General features: G+C 42.3%; 1 protein-coding gene across 1 annotated transcript in view; it reads left to right on the plus strand.

Moving 5' to 3' along the window:
• CORO7 (coronin 7) overlaps window positions 1–23,310 on the plus strand; it is a 304,171-nt gene that overhangs the window by 223,675 nt on the left and 57,186 nt on the right. The gene's annotated exons all lie outside the window — the stretch shown is intronic.

A 23,310-nucleotide genomic window follows, 5' to 3' on the forward strand; every position in this document is an offset into this window, starting at 1 on the left:
GTACACCCCTTCATGGAAACAGTATTCCCTGATGGAAGTGGCCTCTTTCAGCTGGATAAGGCACCCTGCCATACTGCAAAAATGGTTAAAAAATGGATAAGGAACAAAACAAAAAAATTTAGGTGGTTACTTTACCTCCAAATTCCCCAGATCTCAGTCCATTGAACATCTTTTGGATTCACTCTAAAAACAAGTCCAAACCATGGAGATCCCACTTTGCTACTTACAGGACTTAAAGGATTTGCTACTGACGGCCTGGTGCCAGATACCACAGCATACCTTCAGAGGACTATTGGCATCCATGCTTTGATAGGTCAAGGTTGTTTTGGTGGCAAAAGAAGGACCAACTCAGTATCAGGTGGGTAGTCATTAACCTCTTGGGCCTTGATGCCGAGCAGCCGCACATTTGCGTGCAATTAAGAAAAACATATGTGCTGAGAGCGCGCGCCCTGCGCACTCCCAGCACACATGTTCTATACTCACGGAAAGGTCCTGATCTCCTCTTTCAATCAGGACCTTTCCCGATCATGTGACCGCCGTGGTGGAGAATCACGTTGGTTACATGACCCTAAAACCCTACCACGCCTTCCGGCTTCTGAAACCCTTAAAGGGCCGGGAGGCGCCGGCGCCAAGGGGTTAAGCTATGGCTGATTGAAGTATCTATGTCTTTGTGTTTTAAAGTACACCTTGTAGTACATTACAAGGTCCACATATGCTATCCGGGCCCCATCCTGTTTTAAACATCATTTGATGTAACTAGATGCAAAACATACACATTGTACCTGTAAAGAAAAAAAATGTATTCATGCTTAAAGCAGAACTTCGTTACATGTCCTTATTGCTGATTTCCTACTTTCACTGAATATGTCATCCATCTTCTGGTTCACTCAGTAGTTGCTCTGTAATAGCTTATTCATTTTCAGATCAAACCGGTAATTCTCTTTGGTTTCCTGTTTGTAAGAGTGATGTCATTCAGCCCCACTTGCAGTGGTGGGTGGACTGAGACTCTGAGAAACATTCAACATGTACAGGCCTAGTGTACCCGCTCACATTCACTGCAATTCCCTGTGGTTGATGGGAACTGTAGTTTCCTTTTACTGCAGAGAGAGAGGAGAGGATATGATGTAATAATACCTGCTGGTATACCTTCTCCTTGGCAGAGCAGATGCTGTTATCTTTTCAATACAGAGATGAGGTCATGAAAATTCGATTAGACATTTCTCCTTAATGGTAAGGATTTTAAAAATGTTATTAACTGTTTAGTGTTTGTGTAGGGGGAGTGTACTAATGGGTGATTTTTTTTGCCTATCCTGGAATTCTTCTTTAACTTAACCTAAAAGTTAATTTTGCTGGGAGCGATGTCACCTTCTTTCCAGGAAGATTCCTGAAAGATGCAGAGCAGGTGAGATCTAGCGGGAAGACACTCCAGTCCATTGCTATACATCACGGTGCTTCAGTGGGGAGCTTTTATTGTCCTTGTGGACCATCTCACTATAAGATGATTGAACTTCATTGGTGAACCCTTTGTGTTTGAGTGCTGAAGTTGCATCCAGTGCAGTTATGGCATGATGACTTTCCATTCTTGGTTTATTTTAGTTTTAGGAGAATGCAGCAGGAGATGTGAGGCTACGAGGATGGTAGTGGGAGCAAATACAGGAAATGTTGCTACTGAGAAGTAGAATTATTAGCATATAGCAAACACAGAAATATAAATTTTGGACTAACCCTTTAAAGTGGAACTCCAGGTATGATCTTTATTGCATACTAAGGTCTCATGTACCCGTGAAGTCCCCTAGATGTTTAGCTCTGCTGGCAGCTAAAAATGCAGCAAAAACGTGTGTAAATGTGGTACTGCGTTTAGCGCTTGGATGTTTATTCATTTGATTGACAAGAGTATTGTCCAATAACATGAATAAACCCCCAAACGCTAAACGAGGCTAGCATTAGACATAAACTACTAAAGCTACCCAGTTCAACTTGTCAGCCAGCCCCAGTCTAACAATGGCTTTTTCCACAAGGAACATGGATAGGTATAACTTATCAAAAAGGGGGATAAGATAGCCAGTTCAACATGCCAGCCAGCCAGCCAAAAACCTTTGGTTGCTGGCTGGCTGGCATGTTGAACTGGCTATCTTATGTTTAATGCCCGTCCATGTTCACTGCTGTAAAAGCCAGTTATAGACCGGGGCAGTGACCAACGTCTTTAGCGTTTAGACGTGTTTACGTGCATTTTTGCTGTGCTTAGCGGTTTTTGCCCAAAAGGTTCTCTCCTGAAGGCAGAAGAATCGTGTTCAGGAGAGAATGCAATTTGGAATGTTTAACTTCCTCTAAACTCTGGTAAAAGCCCTTGTGTACATGGACACTTAGGCTTTTCCTGAGATGAGTTCAGGGGCTTTGGTAAAAAAAACGCAAAAAGCTCCTAAGCTCACATTTAGGAGCAGTAGTGTACATGAGTCCTTACATTCCTCCAAACTGGACCAATGTAAGTATGTATAGCTCATACCTAAGTGGCCACTGGAGAAGCTGACAATCACTGTGGTAGTCAGCACTTCTACAGTGATAGCCGTGTTCTTCTGGATCTTGTGCAAGTGGCTTTCCCACCACAGGTTGTCACTTGCCCGTCATTGCCAACATTTACAGAGTGTCTTCTATTTTTTTCCATGAATACAAGGTGTTCTCTGATTGTGATGGATAGGAGGGGTAGTGGCTCTATTAACTTCACCTGATCCAATCAGAGTATCCTTTGCATTCATTGAAAAAAATATAAGGCGTTCTGTGAATTGTGGCAGTGCCGGGCATCCCACTACCTGTGGTCTTGGTGCCAAGGGGAAGCCCTTTACACAGAACCCAAGCACAACCCAGAAGATCATGTACATATCATGACTGCTACAGTGATGGCCAGCTTCTCCAGCAGCCTCTCAGGTGTGAGATAGATATATATATTTACATTGTTCCATGCTGAATGTAAGTATTCAAAAAAGATCATACCCAGAGCTCAGCTTTAATTTAACCATTTGCAGGCTAGTCTTATATCAATTATTTATACATATACTGGCTATAAAACAATTGGTTATTCAAATATAAGAAATAATAATCTGACATGCATGGGGCTCTGTGGTGTTTTAAGGCTGACCAATATCAATGGCCTAAAATATTATTGTACAGGATATATTTATATGTCCAAATCATGTAGACTTCACCTCCGCAACATCTCCAAGATACGGCCGTTTTTAACCTTGGAAACTACTAAGCAACTTATTCACTCCCTTGTTATATCTCGCCTTGACTATTGTAACTCCCTCCTCATTGGCCGACCTCTTCGCAGCCTATCCCCTCTTCAGTCTATCATGAATGCTGCTGCCAGACTTATCCACCTTACTAACCATTCTGTATCTGCCACCCCTCTCTGCCAATCCCTCCACTGGCTTCCCATTGCCCAACGGATAAAATTCAAAACATTAACAATAACATATAAAGCCATTTATAACTCTGCCCCAAATTACATCACCAATCTTGTCTCCAAATATAACCCAAACCGTACTCTCCGCTCCTCGCACAACCTCCTGCCCTCTAGCTCCCTTGTCTCCTCCTCATTGCTCGTCTCCAGGACCTCTCCAGAGCTTCCCCCATCCTCTGGAACTCTCAACCCCAATTTATCAGACTATCTCCTACTCTGCTTACTTTTAGGCAATCTCTGAAAACCTCTCTCTTCAGGGAAGCCTATCCTGCTCTCAGCTAATAATGGAATCTTCTATTCCTCCTACCAGTCCATCCCCCACAGTTACTACCTTTTGTACCACTAGCCCCTCCCTCTTAGATTGTAAGCTCCAAGGAGCAGGGCCCTCCTGACCGTCTTGTATTGAACTGTATTGTTGCTGTATTGTCTCCTGTTATATTGTAAAGCGCTGAGCAAACTGTTGGCGCTATATAAATCCTGTATAATAATAATAATTGCATATATATAGTGCCAACAGTTTACACAGCACTTTACAACTCAAAGGCAGATAGTACAGCTCCAATACAATTCAGTAAAGGACGAATCAGGGGCCCTGCTCATTAACATTATTTTACATTGTGGAGGAGTACTGGGTGATAGTGCTGGAAAAACGCATGGGAAGATAACTTTCAGTTTATCAGCATCTACCAATAACTGAGTTATTGGTATTAGTGAATGTATCCTTTAAGTTGTAAATACCTGCCAGCCTTGCTCTTTGCACAGCATGATAATAGCCTGCTTCTGCTTCTCCTGCCTATGTCCCAGCTGTGATTTCCTGGGTCCTGCTGGTTAATCAGTGTTAGGAGATGCCTTTGTACTAGTTGGATAATTCCTTTCCAACTGCCTGCTGGAAATCCATGTAGGAAAAACAGAAGCAAGCCCCCAACACACTGTGTATAGAACAACTCGAGGTCATACAACTGTCTGGCGCGTTGTTTTTACTGCTGTACGTAATCAACTGAAGAAGACTTTGAAATGAGCAAGACAGCTTTTTAGAACTATATATGAGAATCATTTCAGAGAGTACTAAAAATAAAACATTCCCTTTTGAAATTGTGGAGTTTGCTGCAAGGTTTTGGAACATCTACCCATCTGTGACCAGCTTGTGGCCTTCACTTGAGCAGCTAATATGCAAAAACTTAACACCAGCAGCAGTTTTGTCTCTGTGTCCTGATCCACATTTACACCATTTTGAGACAGGCCATAATATCATATTGCGTTATGGGAGATTTTTTTTTTATCTTTGGTTCAAATCTGGAGGGGCTGCAACAGACATGACTAAATTCTGGTTTGTATGCTTGTGTCTGGCATAGACATTTTGACACTCCAGTACTGTTATTCTCTATTATCTATTGAAGGACTCAGGAGTTCAGAAGGAACAATTATATGTCATGTACAGGATGCTAGGACACTGGCAAAAAAGTTGTAAGCCAGCCGTCTTATTACCCCTTCTCTACTCAGCATGCATTGGTTTTTTTTTTTTTTTTTTTTTGCTACTATCCTAGGAGGTTGAACGTCTTTTGTTCAGCTCTGTTGAGAAAAGTATTAACTATTTTTTTTGCTAGGCTTCTATCTTCGTGGTATGTTTTCTGTTGTGATATTATGATGTGCATGAATGTCTCGCAACCACTATTTTCTTGTAAGGTTGGTTTTCTGATCAGACAGCCTCATAATGGATACTCCTTTCCCTGATCAGACAGCCTCATAATGGATACTCCTTTCCCTGATCAGACAGCCTCATAATGGATACTCCTTTCCCTGATCAGACAGCCTCATAATGGATACTCCTTTCCCTGATCAGACAGCCTCATAATGGATACTCCTTTCCCTGAGGACCAAGGGTTAGGAATTCTAGGCTTGAGCACTGTTGACTGTTTGGTCTTCTCTTTTGATCTTCCTATATTTGTCCAAACTTTCCTCTAGGAGCCTGTTTTCCTGAGGCTTTTGCCAGTGATTTGTTTTTTCTATTGACCACGTCTCGTTATTTGGTGTAGTTTCCTCCTGTTTGGATATTGTGTTCTTCTACCTATTTTTGGTTGATTGTTGGTTTCCTCTCAAGTCTCTCTGGTGTTTTTTCAAGTAGAAACTTCCCCTTGGTGGTGATTTTCTGTGCTGGTCTGGGGTAGCAGGTTAATCCTCTGTGCACTCGCCTTGGTCATGGCAGTTCCTTTTGTCTTGCAAAGGCTTTATCTCATCTAGCCTTGAACTGGGTATTGATCCTTCAGGTATCTCTAAAGTAGATGGTTCCTAAATTTAATTTGGGCCTATCTTTGGTTGTTGACTGCTTTTGGATATCTTGATTTTTTCTGAATTCTTGTGTTCTTCAAAAGGATGATGGAGATAAGATGTTTGTACCTACTGTAAAATATTTTGCTTCAAGTACATGGAAGGACAAAAATCGAATTCGTTTTTTTGCAGGTTTGTGTGTAGGACCTACAGTACACACAGTCATTTTTACCAAATAATATTCGTAAAGAATATTTCCTCATACTTCAATGATGTCAGTTTAGTTCCAGAAAACTGATGCACTCATCACATTTGTTCAGCCCACAAAAACACTACTTCTATTTTGATAATGACAAGTTTCCTTTTAAATATGTGTTTACACCTACACACACAGATATGCAAACCTCAGGATATCTGTAAGATTAGAAAGGGAGGCCCAATGCACATAGCACCAGATTCATTTATCAGGTTTTATATTATTTATTTTCTCTAAATCTTTTTACCACCATAAAAAAAAAATATGCTTGAATATAAATTGTATAAATGCTTTATTAAAACAACCATGCCAGGAATACGTATATAATTACACAAATTGCTTTAGTTTTCCACTGTCTGTACCTCTGAACGCTGTCCTTACGCAGAGGAATCTGCTGAGAAACCAACACTTTTGGAAGTGTTGGTCTCCTGTGACCCTTGCTGTGCACATTGACTTCTCCCATTGACGTTCATATCACTACCATGTCCTGTAGTGATGGGGAAGTCCAGTAAGAACTTTGGCTCCCGTTTTTTTTACTGTACGTGTCAACTATGATGATGTTGTGTTCAGTGTGGGAACATGCACAACATGGCACCCACTAACTCAAACATCTTAAAGCTGACCTGTATTGTGCAAGTAGTGGGCAAAGGATTTGTCACCAGTATTGTCTGTATACTTCTTGCAGCTGATTTTAGCCTTTTCAAACTTACCATGTTGTCTTTTGTATTGTTTGTGTATGTGAAATGGCCCTGTTGGTAGAAGCAGGGTTTTGTTTCCTCATGGTAAAGCTGCCCCCCTGACGGCTGGTCGGGTAAGGATCAAGAAGCAGCAGAAAGGGTGGAAAAAATCAAATCACAGATCCACAGAATGAATGAAGCAGAGGCAGGGAGACACTTGCACTGCAAGTGCCCAGGTGCAGCTTTCTTTTCTAGCAAGAGGAACAATGAGTAGCAAAGTGGTATATCCAAATTTCACTTCTAATCTTGTGAGATTAGCAGTAACAAGCACCAGTGCCTTTGATGATTTTACAATACATATATACAGGTGAGAACATAGCACAGGAAGAGCATTTTTTTTTTTTTAAGAAAAAAGCTACACTTTCAAGATACTGCATAGATGCATTGGTAGAGGCTGAAACGCATCAATGTCTTTATCTTCTGGATTTTATTCCCCCTTGCCATTTAAATTCAGTAAACCATTACCGACTTCAGTTCACAGTGTTGCCGGGTCTTTTGTTCATTTGGTATGGAACTGCACACAATATCTCACTGATTCCCATCAGTGCAGATGTTTAGTGGCAATCCCAATAGCCCGTTCAAACTCTACATCTAAATAACAAAAAAAAAAACAGAAAGACTGCACTCCAGTGATTCCACTGGAATCTCAGTTTATTTTGCCATAGCTGGCGAGCAACATAACCCCGCCTAAAGGCCATTCCTCTGTAATGCATTTTACCTGGAAGCCCATTTAGGTGAAATGCGTTTGTAAGGGGTGGTAATATGGTAATACTATTGCCAGCTATGGCTAAATAAACTGATATGCCAGTGATGCCATTGAAGAGCGAATATTTCTGTGTTTTTTATTTTTATATGTCCTCTAATGGATAACAAATCTTCACTTAAAATTACTGTAAACAAAAAAGTATGGAATCTTTGTGTGTGTGCGTGCGTTTTTTTGCCTTCTATGTTCCCATTGGTTAGATTTACCCTCATTCCTATCCTGTGGCACTGAGTGCTTTACTAAGAGTTTAACTTCGTGTTTCATCTCTTGTGTGGTATACTTTCCATATATTTCCAAGCAGCATCTACAGTGAAGGTGTTCACACTATTACCAGCCCCTGTTAGACTCTTCGTAGGCATATACAGAAATGTACTATATAGAAGGGATACCAGAAGTTCACCTTTTGAGACAAAAGTTCTGGGAAAACTACATAGCACACAGTAAAAAAAAAATGGCTAACACATCCCATAAAATAATTTGGTCTGGTGCTATTTCAGAGACTAAAAATGTTTCCATAATTAGTAAAGTACTGCTTGTCCAATGGCTGCCCTTTTGGGGAAATATTTTTTTGAAACGGGAGCTTTGGTTTGGTATTTACTGCGTATGTCTCAGATTGTACAGTCGCAGATGTTAAACTTCAGCCAAACTTTGACACTGAAATGACATGACATTGCATAGTGATAATCTTCTTACCTGTTCAAGAACTTGAGAGCAAACATACAGTACATTCCAAACATACAATGAACAGGTTCACATTTCCTCTAAAAAGACTCCATTAAAGAGAAACTGCCCTTTTGCCCATTTCAGAATTAGTGACAGGTTCCCTTGATGGGACTCCCACCCACTCACTGACACTTTCTCCATACTATCCTTTTAGCCTGTAGAACTGTTAAGTCTAATGAAAGTGTAATCTCTATATTGGATGTTACACAGGGTTAGTGACCTAAACAGGCTTGTGGATAGGCCACCCAGGCCCAAGCACTGCATCCTGGAAAGACGACAAGAAGATCACATGCTTACTTATACAAAAAAGTACCTGATGTTTCTTGGGGTTCAGACAGACAATACAGTGGTATGTACTGTCGATAACCAGTTATGCCATTTTTGTACGTTTAATGGAAAAGGGGAAAGTCCTGGAAGGCACACATCTCTGCCAAACCCCGCAAGAAGGTGTATGGCAGCCTCAGCCTGATGGGACGCTATTCCTCCCACTGGCACCAATGATGGGGCACTATTCCTCCCACTGATACCAACAATGGAGCACTATTCCTCTCACTGATACCAACAACGGGACACTATTCCTCCCACTGATACCAACAATGGAGCACTATTCCTCTCACTGACACCAATGATGGGGCACTATTCCTTCCACTGATGCCAATGATGGGGCACTATTCCTCCCACTGAAACCAATGATGGGGCACTATTCCTTCCACTGATGCCAATGATGGGGCACTATTCCTCCCACTGATACCAATGATGGGGCACTATTCCTCCCACTGGCACCAATGATGGGGCACTATTCCTCCCACTGATACCAACAATGGAGCACTATTCCTCTCACTGATACCAACAATGGGACACTATTCCTCCCACTGGCACCAATGATGGGGCACTATTCCTTCCACTGATGCCAATGATGGGGCACTATTCCTTCCACTGATGCCAATGATGGAGCACTATTCCTCCCACTGATACCAACAGTGGAGCACTATTCCTCCCACTGACACCAATGATGGGGCACTATTCCTCCCACTAACACCAATGATGGGGCACTATTCCCCCCACTGACACCAATGATGGCTCACTATTCCTCCCACTAACACCAATGATGGGGCACTATTCCTCCCACTAACACCAATGATGGCTCACTATTCCTCCCACTGACACCAATGATGGGGCACTATTCCTCCCACTGACACCAATGATGGGGCACTATTCCTCCCACTGACACCAATGATGGCTCACTATTCCTCCCACTGACACCAATGATGGGGCACTATTCCTCCCACTGACACCAATGATGGGGCACTATTCCTCCCACTGACACCAATGATGGGGCACTTTTCCTCCCACTGACACCAATGATGGGGCACTATTCCTCCCACTAACACCAATGATGGGGCACTATTCCTCCGACTGACACCAATGATGGCTAACTATTCCTTCCACTGACACCAATGATGGGGCACTATCTCTTCCACTGACACCAATGATGGGGCACTATTCCTCCCACTGACACCAATGATGGGGCACTATTCCTCCCACTGACACCATTGATGGGGCACTATTCCTCCCACTGACACCAATGATGGGGCACTATTGCTCCCACTGATAGCAGTAGCAGGGCACTATTCCTCCCACTGACGCCAATAATAGTGCATTGCTTACTCCCAGGTATTTTCTATTCACACTGGCTGCAGTCCAGCCCCCCTAAAGTGTGAAGGACAGTAAACTGGCCCTTTGTTTAGAAAGTTTAGAGACCACTGCTTTAAAGTATGGCTAAACTGTGCATGTGCATTGACATGCATGACAAATGTATAGGTGTGCAGGGGCCCCAATATGCTTCATAGCTTTGGGCTGTTGTCAGTTTGATCAGGCTCCAAAGTTTGAGATGCAGTAGAGTAGAGGTGGACCTACACTTCCTATACTGGCTGTCAGTCTTTCCTAGTTTGGAGGCCTGGGTGGGGACCCACAAACAAATCTTTATAGCAATGCTCCTGCCTAATGTTCCTCTCCTGTTCCCCAGTTATGTCTTAGATTTATGATGTTTAAGCCAATAAAAGTGGGTGAGCCAGAGGGAGAGGCTGCATTGCCGTCTGTGACCTCTGCATCTGTTCAGTGTTTGGATGCTGAGCTGATGACCTGGATGAATGACTAGTCTAATCGTAGGGAGCTGTCACTGGAAGACCTGGTTAGGTGACTGGGATTGCCTGACACTTGTAATGTTCAGCCTGTCACTTACACAATGCTGTACAGACATCCTAGTGAAGGGTTGAAGCTGTTCTTGTCAGCAGGTGTCTTGTGTCACGCCAGGACCTTGTATAGATCATGCCTGAAAGATTATTAGAGAGATGGATCATTTCATAATTATCTGATTATAGACCTATCTACAAAGGGGAAGATTAGGTATATACAACCCTCTTCCATCCATGTCAAGGGTGTGTACTGATTGTTACATTGAAGGAAACGTGCAGATTATTTTGTGATATACAGTATTTATATGGGGCAGCACAGTGGCTACATTTATTTATTTATTATTTATTTCAGGTACTTATATATCATCGTCAATTTATTCAGCGCTTTACACATATATTGTACATTCACATCAGTCCCTAACCCTCAATCTAAGGTCCCTAACTCACATTCATACATACTAGGGACAATTTAGACAGGATCCAATTAACCTAGCAGCATGTCTTTGGAGTATGGGAGGAAACCCACGCAGACACAGGGAGAACATGCAAACTCCAGGCAGGTGGTGCCGTGGCTGGGATTCGAACCAACGACCCTAGTACTGCCAGGCGGAAGTGCTAACCATTTAGCCACTGTGCTGCCCACTAAATGGTTAGCACTTCTGCCTGGCAGTACTCGGGTCGTTGGTTCAAATCCCAACCATGGCATCACCTGCCTGAAGTTTGCATGTTCTCCCTGTGCCTGTGTGGGTTTCCTCGGGGTACTACGGTTTCCTCCTACACTGCAAAGACATGCTGGTAGGTTAATTGTCTCCTGTCTAAATTGTCCCTAGTATGTGTATGTATGAATGTAAGTTAGGGACCTTAGATTGTACACCCCTTGAGGGTTAGGGACTGATGTGAATGTACAATATGTATATAAAGTGCTGTGTAAATTGACGGTGCTATAGAAGTACCTGAAATAAATAAATATTATATGGATATACTGAATAACCTTTCTTCTTCTTCTTCTTTTTTTTTTTAATTCTCTGCCTTGCTTTGGTGTCCAGTCTGGTTTTTGCATTTGTAATTTCTAATAATCATCATACTCAGCCTCTACAATTAGGAGAACGTATGAATAAAGAATAAAAGGCCGCTGTAATCACACCTATCTGGTTGCAATGGCTATGCATGTACAGTGCAGCTCCCACCAGCTTCAAGAGGGAAGTGGGTCTTGCTGGGAAGCCATTTTTTTTTGTAACAGCACTCTAGTCAATTTGTTTTGGTTGAGTGGGGAAGGGTTAGAGCCTCTGCTAGAAATATTTTGTTGCAGAAGAATTTTTTTTTCAATTTCTGCTGTGCTAATGAGTGAGGAAGTAATTTAAGAATCTCTGCAATGTGGACACAGAGAGCAATAAAAGCACTTGATTAATAGAGTGAGAAAGGTTTAAAACAGAAGTCTGGGCAAAGAGCTTCTGGCCATACATTTCTTCTCGATCACATGGCTAAAGTCCGCTGTTTGGCTGACATCAGAGAGCCGGTCCAGACTCTGGCGGGATCCTGACAATAATGTCGAGATCCACCCAGATGCCTGATCGGTAGCTCGCTCAATCCCCTTAGTGAGCTGCTGAAAGCCTGGTCCAGCAGCTCCCACCTCCCCCTAGCGATGATGACTGACAGTCACTGCTCTCTGCTCAGAGGGACTGAGAACTGATCAGCAGTAATGTGATCACTCGGCTTGGAGCCGATGTGGGACAGCTGCAGTATCACAGTGAGGCTGCAGCCAAAGAGGTGAGTATGTATGTTTTTTTTTTTTATTCCCACATTTCTTCAGCACAGTGGCTAAATGATGAGCACGTCCGCCTAGTAGTGCTAGGGTCATTGGTTCGAATCCCATGCACGGCACCACCTGCCTGTAGTTTGCATGTTCTCCCTGTGCCTGCGTGGGTTTCCTCTGGATACTCCGGTTTCCTCCCACACTCCAAAGACATGCTGGTAGGTTAATTAGATCCTGTCTAAATTGGCCCTAGTATGTGTATGTATGGATGTGAGTTAGGGACCTTAGATTGTACGCCCCTTGAGGGTTAGGGACTGATGTGAATGTATAATATATATATATGTAAAGTGCTGCGTAAGTTGACGGCGCTATATAAGTACCTGAAATAAATATAATAATAAATAAATGTAAACCACTGTTTGTTTTTTATTGCATCTTCATTGTCACCGGGACAGGAAGTGAGAACAGCACCTCCTTTCCTCTTCTTCATAAAACATTGGGAGGTTCTGTAGTCTAAAGAGAAAGCTGGGAACAATGGTAACTGATAACGGTGCAGCAGAGTATACAGGAAGTTATCAGCTCACTAGATTTCTGGCAGGATCTACAGGCTTTTTTTTGCACTTATTGAACAGATAAATAAAATGCTTTTAATTGCAAAAGCACATTTCATTTTTAAGACCATGTCCCATATTTTTGCAAAAAGTAGTTTATATCTTTAACAATCCAGAGGGAAGCAAATAAGAGAATTTTCTTGTTAGGGTTTACTTAAACGTTAACATACTGTATGTGCATGACCCTCTTGCATCGATACTTTAATTGTCCTGGTAACTTTACCACTAATACCCTCTGCTTCTGCTTCCATCAATGGAAAGACCCGCTAACTATTGGATACCCAATGAGAACAATGACCTTTGGGTGATCAAGCTATTTTGTGGGCATTTTCAGCTTTTGATGATTACATTTTCTGTTATATAATTCTCCTCAAAGGGTCAGTCAATTAATATTGATGTAGCGTGACACCTATAGGGGCTACTGGTATTACTCGTTCTTCCCCAACAAGTACAGAGGCTGCCCATCGCCGCTAGCACCAGTCCATTTACACCGCCTTCAGTAAACAGTCTAGAGAATGTCTTTTTTCTCTTTTTTTGGTTCAAGAACTTCAACAGGCGAAGGGTGTTTGGGCTTGGGATACTTCAAAACGCTCACTACTTCATAGTTAGAGAACAATCTTTTCTTTTAAGTAAATGTGAATGTTGACAAGTCTAAGGCCTGAGAACTGAAGATCATGGGGCAAGTTTTTTTAGCATCTGGTTACCTTGCGCCAATATTTATTTCAACAGGACGATCGTGCATCTCCCTACACACATCTCCCTACACACCAGTAGCCACTGGGATAAAACTTAACCTTTATTAGGAATTTTGATTATTGGAAGTATATTCAGAATAATGAAGGCTTGTGTTAGTTTACTATCTTGCACCAAATCACAATGGGTAGTGCCCTGTGCAACTTCCAGGGCACTACCCATTCACAGGGATCAGTTTAACCCCTTCACGCTGGCGCCTCCCAGCCCTTTAAGGGTTTCAGAAGCCGAGACGCGAGGCGGGGTTTAGGGTCATGTGGCGGTCACATGATCGGGAAAGGTCCCGATCGACAGAGGAGATCGGGACCTTTCCGTGAGTACCGGACATGTGTGCTGGGAGCACGCAGGGCGTGCGCTCCCAGCACATATGTCTTTTTTTAATAGAACGCAAATGTGCGGCCACTCGGTCTAGGCCCAGATGCTGGGAAGCCGCACATTTGCATTCGGCTGTCGTGAAGAGGTTAAGGTCACTACTCACAAGTCCCCAGGAAAGCTGCCACCTTCCAGATTACTCCAAACATGGCCCAGTGAGTGAGACGGCACCTCGCAGGACCAGATCAATTGTGGTGCAGTCCGCTTCAAATAAAGTCAATCCAAGCTTTCAGCTTTGGCGCTGTTGTGGCCTCAAAAGCAGCTGTTCAGTCCATGGGCATCCTGAGGGCAGAAGCCCCTCTGGGTCTGGAACCCTGCTCTCCAGCGTTTCAGACTATTTATCTCCATTCCAGCCCCCTACTGGACACTCTTCTCCAGGGATTGAGTGGTACCTGATAAATATTCAGACTGGTTGTTTTGAATCTCCTGCCCTAAGCTCTGGAAGTTTCTTTCAGAAGCAGAGGGAAGCAATCGAACTCACAGCCTATGAGACCTTGAACAGACCAGAACAAACCATTACTGCTCCCTTGATTACAGAAGGAGCCAAGAACTAAATTTACCCAGAATCCTGTGCTAGTAGGGTGCTACATTGATATTTCATCTGTGGACAGATGGCAGTTGGTTGAATTGTGGTCTGGTGGTTAATCCCGTGACCTCTGTTCCCAACTCTACTGCAATTGTAGTGTAGTACAAGGGTGTTTTACTTTTCTTTTTACAATTGGAAGAACTCAGCAGGAGTGAGACCCCATAAAGTAGTAAGATTTTTTTGTTGTTGTGGTAATAACCTGGAGGATCCACAGGAAGCTAGCACAAGCCAAGGGCAAACATTTACATTATGTGCAGATAGTATCCCTACTGGGAAATGAACTCCAGACTCTGGCACTGCAAACCCACAGATCATCACTTTGTGGACATGTTGAACAGGATCTTGGGTTTTAATTCTGCGATATAGGTCATCGGCCCTGAATCTTGTGCTCCCTAATTATAGAACTCATCTTGTTTTATTAAATGCGGCTCATCAGGTGCATGCAGGTTCTTGCCAAGTGTCTGGGTGACATTTGCGGGACCGGCAAGACCTGTTTCTGTGTGGCTGGGACAGCAGGTGCTCCACGTGTATGTCAATGTGCTGACACATACGGCAGGTGTGTGGAGCCAAAAGGGGGCATGGCCCATCACAATAGAAGCAATATATTTTCTGACATCTATAGATGAATGACAGTCACCCAACCTGTCTTACGCTAAGAGCAAACACAAAGCAGAATATGAATTCACGCTGCAGGAGTTTATGGAAGTCAGTGGTCTTCGGAGAGAAAAAACATGAGCGGTATCATGAATGAGATTCCGGCGCCTGACGCCTACACACAAGCTGAGAATTCAGACTTAAATATAACATTTGTTCGAGTATTTGTTCTTTATACAATTCAATAGTCCTCGTTGTGCAGAGGTGACAGCGACATTTTGAGAACAAATGTGCCATAATACTCCAGCTTTGATCAGATTGTTTACAAGTTAGGTGGAGAATATCATTGTCAGTGTTCTCTATTTAAAAAGGAGTAACACAGTAATGTCACACTGGATTCTCCCTAATTACAAGGCTTCATGGGAACTCACACACACCCTGCCAGCTTCTAATGTAATAAAAAAAAAAAAAGCAGTAGCGTGCTTAATGTGTGCTTTACCCTAAATACTTATTTCTTTATGTGTGTGTGTTCACATAAATATTTTACGAATCATAATCTTTATCATTTTCCTGTACTTCCTCCATCTGATGTACCTGATTTATCCTACCAGTTACCTTTCTTTTTTTTTTTGTATTAAAGGGACCACATAAAGCACAGAGGTTGACCTGTGTTATTGTGGTCAGTTTTCATCCTATGGCTGTCCATTCAGAGGTACAGGAAACTGTGCAGGCACGCAGCATGCCTGTTATTGGTAGTTTGTTCAGCCGCCATAGCCCCTGACCAATTACGGATGACTTCTAAAGGGAGTAAAGAACGGGGGGGACCTCAAAGTCTTGCTGTTTTTTCATTGCCTGGCAGGTGACACAGGGAGCTGCACACGTGCAGTAGGAAGTTGTCACCAGTCTTGTTTGGGGCATTGGAAGCTGGAGAATTATTTTTTTTTTATGCAACAAGAAATAGAGGAGCTCAGCAGAGTACTGAAGTTCTTTTATTGCCTGGCAGGTGACATGAGAGCATGTGTAGCAAGAAGCATTGGTGTCACCAGCCTGGTTGTATATAGAAAACAAAGAGAGGGCTCACAGGCCTGGTGCATTACCTTAACAAAATTAGATTTTTTAATAAATAGTAAAAATACTCACAAAGAAATGTAAAATCAGATTAAAATGGGAAGCATGTCGCAAGGGATGCAGAGTGGTTCAGGTACCCCTGTGGGTGGTCTGGTGGGGGACTGTGAGCCTCTTGATAGCTGCTGGCTGACACGTTTCGAGGTTGTACCTCTTCCTCAGAGCCAGACACACTGAACCACTCTGCATCCGTTGCGACATGCTTCCCATTTTAATCTGATTTTACATTTCTTTGTGAGTATTTTACTATTTATTAAAAAATCCCATTTTTTGTAAGGTAATGCACCAGGCCTATGCGCCCTCTCTTTGTTTCCTAGATACAGTTCTTTTTGGATTTCCCTGGTCCGTTGAGGGCAGCAAGGCCTGCATTGCTCTCTCACTCATGTGGGGATATTAATATTGTGGAGTCCACAGTCCAGCGCAGGAGCACATGCATTCGGTTGCTTCATTCTTACCAGCCTGGTTATCTAGTGTTTCAAATGCATGGAACCTGCAAGACCTGCTGAAAGCAGTTAGGTATTTATTTGGCTGATAAGGCAGCTAACATACAGTTGTGTTCAAAATATTAGCAGTCAGACATCACTCACCGGATCAATCACTGTTTTTGGTAGAAATGATATTTTTACATGGCAAATAATTTACTAGCAGGTGTAGTAGAGTAATAGAAATCCAACAGACCCAACAGTCATGACATGCATGCTGCTGATTCTGTGTAATTGATTCACTCATTGAAAGGGGCATGTTCAAAATAATAGCAGTGTGGAGTTCTATTAGTGAGGTCATTCATTCTTTGAAAAACAGGTGGCAATTATTGGCCTTATTTAAGGAAGGAAGGCAGCAAATGTTGGACATGCTGGTTACAGTGCATTTCTCTCTGAAATTCTGAGGAAAATGGGTAGTTCCAGACATTGTTCAGAAGAACAGCGTACCTTGATTAAAAGGTTGATTGGAGAGGGGAAAACATAAAGAAGTGCAGAAAATGATAGGCTGCTTAGCTAAAATGATCGCAAATTCTTTAAAATGGCAACCAAAACCTGAAAGACGTGGAAGAAAGCGAAAAACTACCATTCGAATGGATAGAAGAATAGCCAAAATGGCAAGGACTCAGCCAACAATCAGCTCCAGGAAGATGAAAGAAGGTGTAAAGTTCCCTGTGAGGACTGTTACAATTAGAAGACGCCTATGTGAAGCCAAGCTATCTGCAAGAAGCCCCCGCAAAGTCCCACTGTTGAAAAAAAGACGTGTGCTGAAGAGGTTACAATTTGCCAAAGAGCACATTGACTGGCCTAAAGAGAAATGGCGCAACATTTTGTGGACTGATGAAAGTAAGATTGTTCTTTTTGGGTCTAGTGGCCGGAGACAGTTTGTCAGACGACCCCCAAACACTGAATTGAAGCCACAGTACACTGAAGACAGTGAAGCATGGTGGTGCAAGCATCATGATATGGGGGTGTTTCTCATACTACGATGTTGGGCCTATTTATCGCATACCAGGGATTATGGATCAGTTTGAATACATCAGAATACTTGAAGAGGTCATGCTGCCTTATGCTGAAGAGGAAATGCCCTTGAAATGGGTGTTCCAACAAGACAACGACCCCACACACACCAGTAAACGTGCAACATCTTGGTTCCAGACCAACAAGATTGACATTATGGAGTGGCCAGCCCAATCCCGAATCTTAATCCAATAGAAAACTTGTGGGGTGACATCAAAAATGCAGTTTCTGAGGCAAAACCAAGAAATAGAGAAGAACTGTGGAATGTGGTCCAATCATCCTGGGCTGGAATACCTGATCACAGGGGCCAGAAGTTGGGTGACTCCATGCAACACAGATGTACAGCAGTTCTCAGAAACAGTGCGACTACAACCAAATATTAATTAAGCGATTTAAAGGAAAGCAAAATCTTCAAACATTTTTCAGTTTATATAGTGAATGTTTGAGTTTGTAAAGAAGAATACAAACACTGCTATTTTTTTGAACCGTCTAATATTCACTTTTCTTAATTTTTTTTAGAGGAACAACACAAATTTGATCTATTTTTCTTCATGTTTTGATTTGGAATAGAATGTGTAGTGTTCCCAATGCATTTGTTTGTATGGAAATAAAAGCTATTAGAAGGATTTTGAGCTGTATTCACTTTTTTCAACACACTGCTATTATTTTGAACACAACTATATATGTATTTCCACTGAGTATTTAAGCTTCTAGTCCAAAGTTAAAGAAATAAATCAAATGGTATATTAAAACTCTTAATTGTACTGAACATTCTAACGTGGTTATACAAATGTGTGGATGTTTTTTCTGATTTACAAGTTGGCTATGACATATGCCATGATGTGTTGAGCCTTTATGGTTTACAGCATTAGAATAGACTAAACTTACCTCCGAATTGAAGAGGATCTGGGCAGCATGGCACATGTGTAGCTGCAAATTCATGTACACAGAGTAATATCTCTCTGACATATCTTGGTTTTATATTCCCATAAATAGATAAAGTGGTATAGTTAATACAGTGCTGTATATAATGTTTGGCTGATATGGCTTATGACTTCCTGCAGGCAGGTCTGCACATGGACTCCGTTGCAGTATATGAATCTAAATTTCTATTAATAAAAATGTGTAAAGCTCCCCTCCTGGGCCTTTTCTTACCTTCTTCTGTCTGCCACCCTTATCTCCTGTGAACCCTGAAAAGATTCTAAGCAAATATGGTTGGTGCTTACATACTATTAGGTATAAGACCCTCATGTTATAGTAAAGCAAACCTCTTACTCAAGCTCTACTCCTATACATTCAAAATGCATGCTGACCGGTGCAAGAGCTGGGACGTCCAGCTCCCCTTATAATGATACCGAAACAAAAAAGCACTGGCAACCTGGTATTCTCTTCTGAATTATTCTTTATTGGCTACATAAAACTCAAATAAAATTATTATTTTTTTAAATCCAAGTATGCCTCAGTATGGGGCATGCATGTGTGCTTCCCTACCCTCTCAGAATGCAGTGCTGAGTACATCAGTAGCCAATTACAAACCCCAAAGTCTATAACATGAGGATACCAAAACAAAAAAGCTCTAGCAAAACCGGGATGCTCCTCATGTTATAGACTTTGGGCTTTGTAATTGGCTACGGAGGCACTGAGCACTGCATTCTGGGAGGGTAGGGGAGCGTACATGCATGCCCCATACCCAGAAATACTTGGATTTTTTTTTATCTTTTTATTTGAGTTTTAGATAAATTGTACAAAAACACCTTTTCGGGTGATGCGACTCACACAGAGGTGCACTAGCCTGCATAAGAAAAATAAAATTTAGGTACTGAGTGCCAAAACAAAAACATAAAATAATAGACCACATAAAAATACAGCTAGGCACCTCCTATCCACGTCTTCCACGCACTATCAAAATTTTTAAAACAGCCCTTGTTATCATAAGTATCCTTGTACATAGGCAAGGTGGAATTCGCCAGTTGTTGCCAGAACTGGAATGTTGGGGGAAGGAGATTTCTTCCAGTTCAAAGTATTTGCTTTCCTGGCATAGGAGTAACCCTAGGGGGGGTCCTCTCCGCTGTGGTGGGAACAATGTCTTCCACTAGGCCCAACAAACAAAATTTATGGGAAGGGGTAAAGGAGGTACCTGCCACTTCATTGATAATGTCAACAACTGCCCCTCAAATATTGTGAGATAGCCTAGCAATCCCAGAATACATGTATAAAATCTGATGAATACATCTCCCGCAGGCCAGAGAAGACGTTGGGTTGAGTTTGTGTAGAGGGCAAGGCGTAACATAAGCCCTATGCAATATTATAACTTGATGGAAACAAGTTGTTTGACTGGGTAGTCCAAAATATCCATCCAGTCATCATCATCGAGAGATATAGTAGAGGTGGGTTTGTCCAGGGTATTATATCGAAGTAATTCCAATTCAGAGCAGTCCACAATGACTTGTCTAGAGACAACAACCAAAGGCATGAGAAACCTGCAGGTACTGATAGAAAAATGTGTTAGTAAATTATACTTAGAGTGGAGAAAAGAGAAGGAGACCAAGGTAGAGTTCACATACTTGGATTTTTAAAGTGAAAGCAGAGTAGATAAGGGTGGTGAACAGGAGTAGGTAGGGTAAGTGCAGTTTGGTGTTTTATTTATCGCAGGTTTTATTTAACTGGTTTGCTGGGGAAAAAAAAGTCTGCTGTCTACAGTGCTGAATAGCTAAAGCTTGCATCGCACACACAGCTGCGTTTTTAAAGGAGAGATTAAATCTGCTTTAGGTTTCTTTGCTGTCTGTGTCCTGCAGGGAATATATACCCATTACATTGGGCTTGCTGACCACTATACTTGGTACAGAGAGTGATGAGAAATCCAAACTTTCAGGCTGCATTCACACTTGAGCTGTTGTTTTTACAGGCTTTTTTTAAGCATTTGTACAGGCATTTTTGGAGGTATTTTTGCATGTGTTTCTTACTCTAATTCTTTTTAACAAATAGAAAGCTAGTTACTAGGGGATTAAAAGTGCTCTAGGCACATTTTCACATGTTTTTGTTAGGATTTCCTATTGAAGTCTATTGAGGCCAAAAAAGCTTGACGCTCAGATAAAACTCATGTACTTTTTTGAGCTACAAGCTTCAGGCAACACTATACTCAGGTGTGAACAGGCAGAATGGAAAACCGTGGGATTTTGAATGAGCTTTTTCGAGGTTCGAGCTACAAAATACTCAGTTGTGAATGGGGCCACGGAGTTGTCACTGCAACAGGAGGTAAGGAGAGTTCTTTCAATGGGGATATCCATATAAACCCAGTTACCCATTGACAATTACCATGCAGGCTTACCATATTCTGTATTTCGGTGAACTTTCCAGATACCTCACCTCTTCCACACCTCCATTATATGTAAGGGCATATCCTAATCTGGCCATTTACTTCTATATTTTCCAAGCTGTCAATCCTGTATATGCACACCCAGACCAGGCAATCATTTGGTTTGCAGTTGTAAAATACATCCTGTGCATACCTTACTATGCAGGCTTACCTTATTCTGTATTTTGGTGAACTTTCCAGGTGCCTCACCTTTTCCACACCACCATTATATGTAAGGGCATATCATAATCTGGCCATATACTTTCTCATTTTCCAAGCTGTCAATCCTGTGTATGCACACCCAGACCAGGCAATCATTTGGTTTGCAGTTGTAAAATACATCCTGTGCATACCGTAGCATGCAGGCTTACCATATTCTGTATTTTGGTGAACTTTCCAGGTGCCTCACCTCTTCCACACCTCCATTATATGTAAGGGCATATCCTAATCTGGCCATTTACTTTCTCATTTTCCAAGCTGTCAATCCTGTGTATGCACACCCAGACCAGGCAATCATTTGGTTTGCACTTTGCCATACAATCACAGTGCACAGGTCTGAATGGGCACCCAACGAAATAAATGTTGTGTTGTGCAAGGGGCCTTAGTGTGGCAATGAACGCCAAACATGAACTCCTAGAGAAAGGACCTTGGTGTGACAAATAAAATGGCTACCATCAAGTTAATGTTGACAGTGGGTCTTTTTGATGATGAAATAACTGTCATATACAGATTAATGGAACGTTCGGACAGTGTTCTTTATAGTGATGACTTTCAATGTTAGCTCTGCCTAGAAAGTGTGATGAAGTATTTTCACCCTCTCTGCCACAAACATCTGTAGGAACATTCCCACAGTTTACAGGAAGTGAATATACAACTGTCAGAAGGGGTCAAACTGCTTAAAGAGCAGCATGGAGCTCATTCAGAAGATACAGTTATTCTCATCTAGATTACCGTCATCCATGCATGTCAGATCAGCAATCTGAACATCCGCAGAAAAATGACCGTGAGAAAAACAGCCTAAAATAATTGGGCTTATTTTGTAAAGTAAGGCAAAGAGCAAGGGTGATATGCTAAGTACAGCTACCATATTGCAGCTTTTCTCTGAGCGGTCATCTCAAAAACTAAGGCATGCACCAATATATCAGTTTTTTCAGAGCGCGTACGAGCGTCGATATTTTTCCTCAACTTGCCCATACCAATTACCAATACCTATTTTTTTTGTGCGGTGCAATTTGAACCCATACAAAATGAATGGGCTCAAATCGTACTGCAAAGAATAGCATGGGATTTTTTAGAGGAATGCGGTGTGATTCCAGTCCAAGTCACATGCGGTTTTCAGCACCACTCCTGTGTGAACCCAGGATGGTTATAGTGACTTCAGCCTCGGTTCCGCAAGTGATTCAGACAGGACCGCATTCCAGTTCAAATTACATGCAATTCTTTGCAGTGTGATTTGAGCCCATTCATTTTGTATGGGCTCAAATCGCACTGAACAAAAAAGTTATCAGTTTTAGATATCGAAGCATTTGCACGAGCACAAGTACTCGTGCAAATGCTTAATATCGGTAACGGTGCAACCCTAACAAAAACCATGAGCCCACGGGGTCAAGGTCCATCCATAGCCAGGGGCGGACTGACCATTTGGAAACTCGGGCACTGCCCGAGGGCCCGGGGTCAGTAAGGGGCCCCCTGAGATGCCCCTGGTACCTTTTTCATAGGCTTTTTTAAGTTTGGGCACGGACACAGGGGCCCCATGATCCCCTATTGCCCGGGGGCCCATGAGTTGTCAGTCCACCCCTGTCCATACCATATGCACAGGGCAGCTTTGCCCAACACAGCCCTAAAAGTAGGACAGAATGCATTTCTCTGCAGCACAGCATGTTGCAACACACTACACTGTATCGCAGCACACTGGTGCATAAAGTTGAATGACATGTCATTTTGCAACATTTCAATAAAGTTTAAAAAGAAAACGGTAAAAGGTGTGAGGTATTGTAAACAACACATCGCACCTCTCCCTTACAGCGTACACTAGTGCGTACATATTATACAGAGTATAGCGTGCGCCTGTTGGTGTGAATGGACTCTAAGCCTGCTTGTGTACATTTATTTATTTATTTTTATTACAGGTACTTATATAGTGCCGTCAATTTACGCAACGCTTTACACACACATATATGTGTGTGTATATATATATAGTACATTCACATCAGTCCCTAACCCTCAAGGGGCGTACAGTCTAAAGTCCCTAACCTACATTCATACATAC

This window comes from Staurois parvus, unplaced genomic scaffold (genome assembly GCF_062004578.1).
Source record: "Staurois parvus isolate SC_StPar_1 unplaced genomic scaffold, SC_StPar_1.0 ptg000018l, whole genome shotgun sequence".
NCBI classification, from domain to species: Eukaryota; Metazoa; Chordata; class Amphibia; order Anura; family Ranidae; genus Staurois; species Staurois parvus.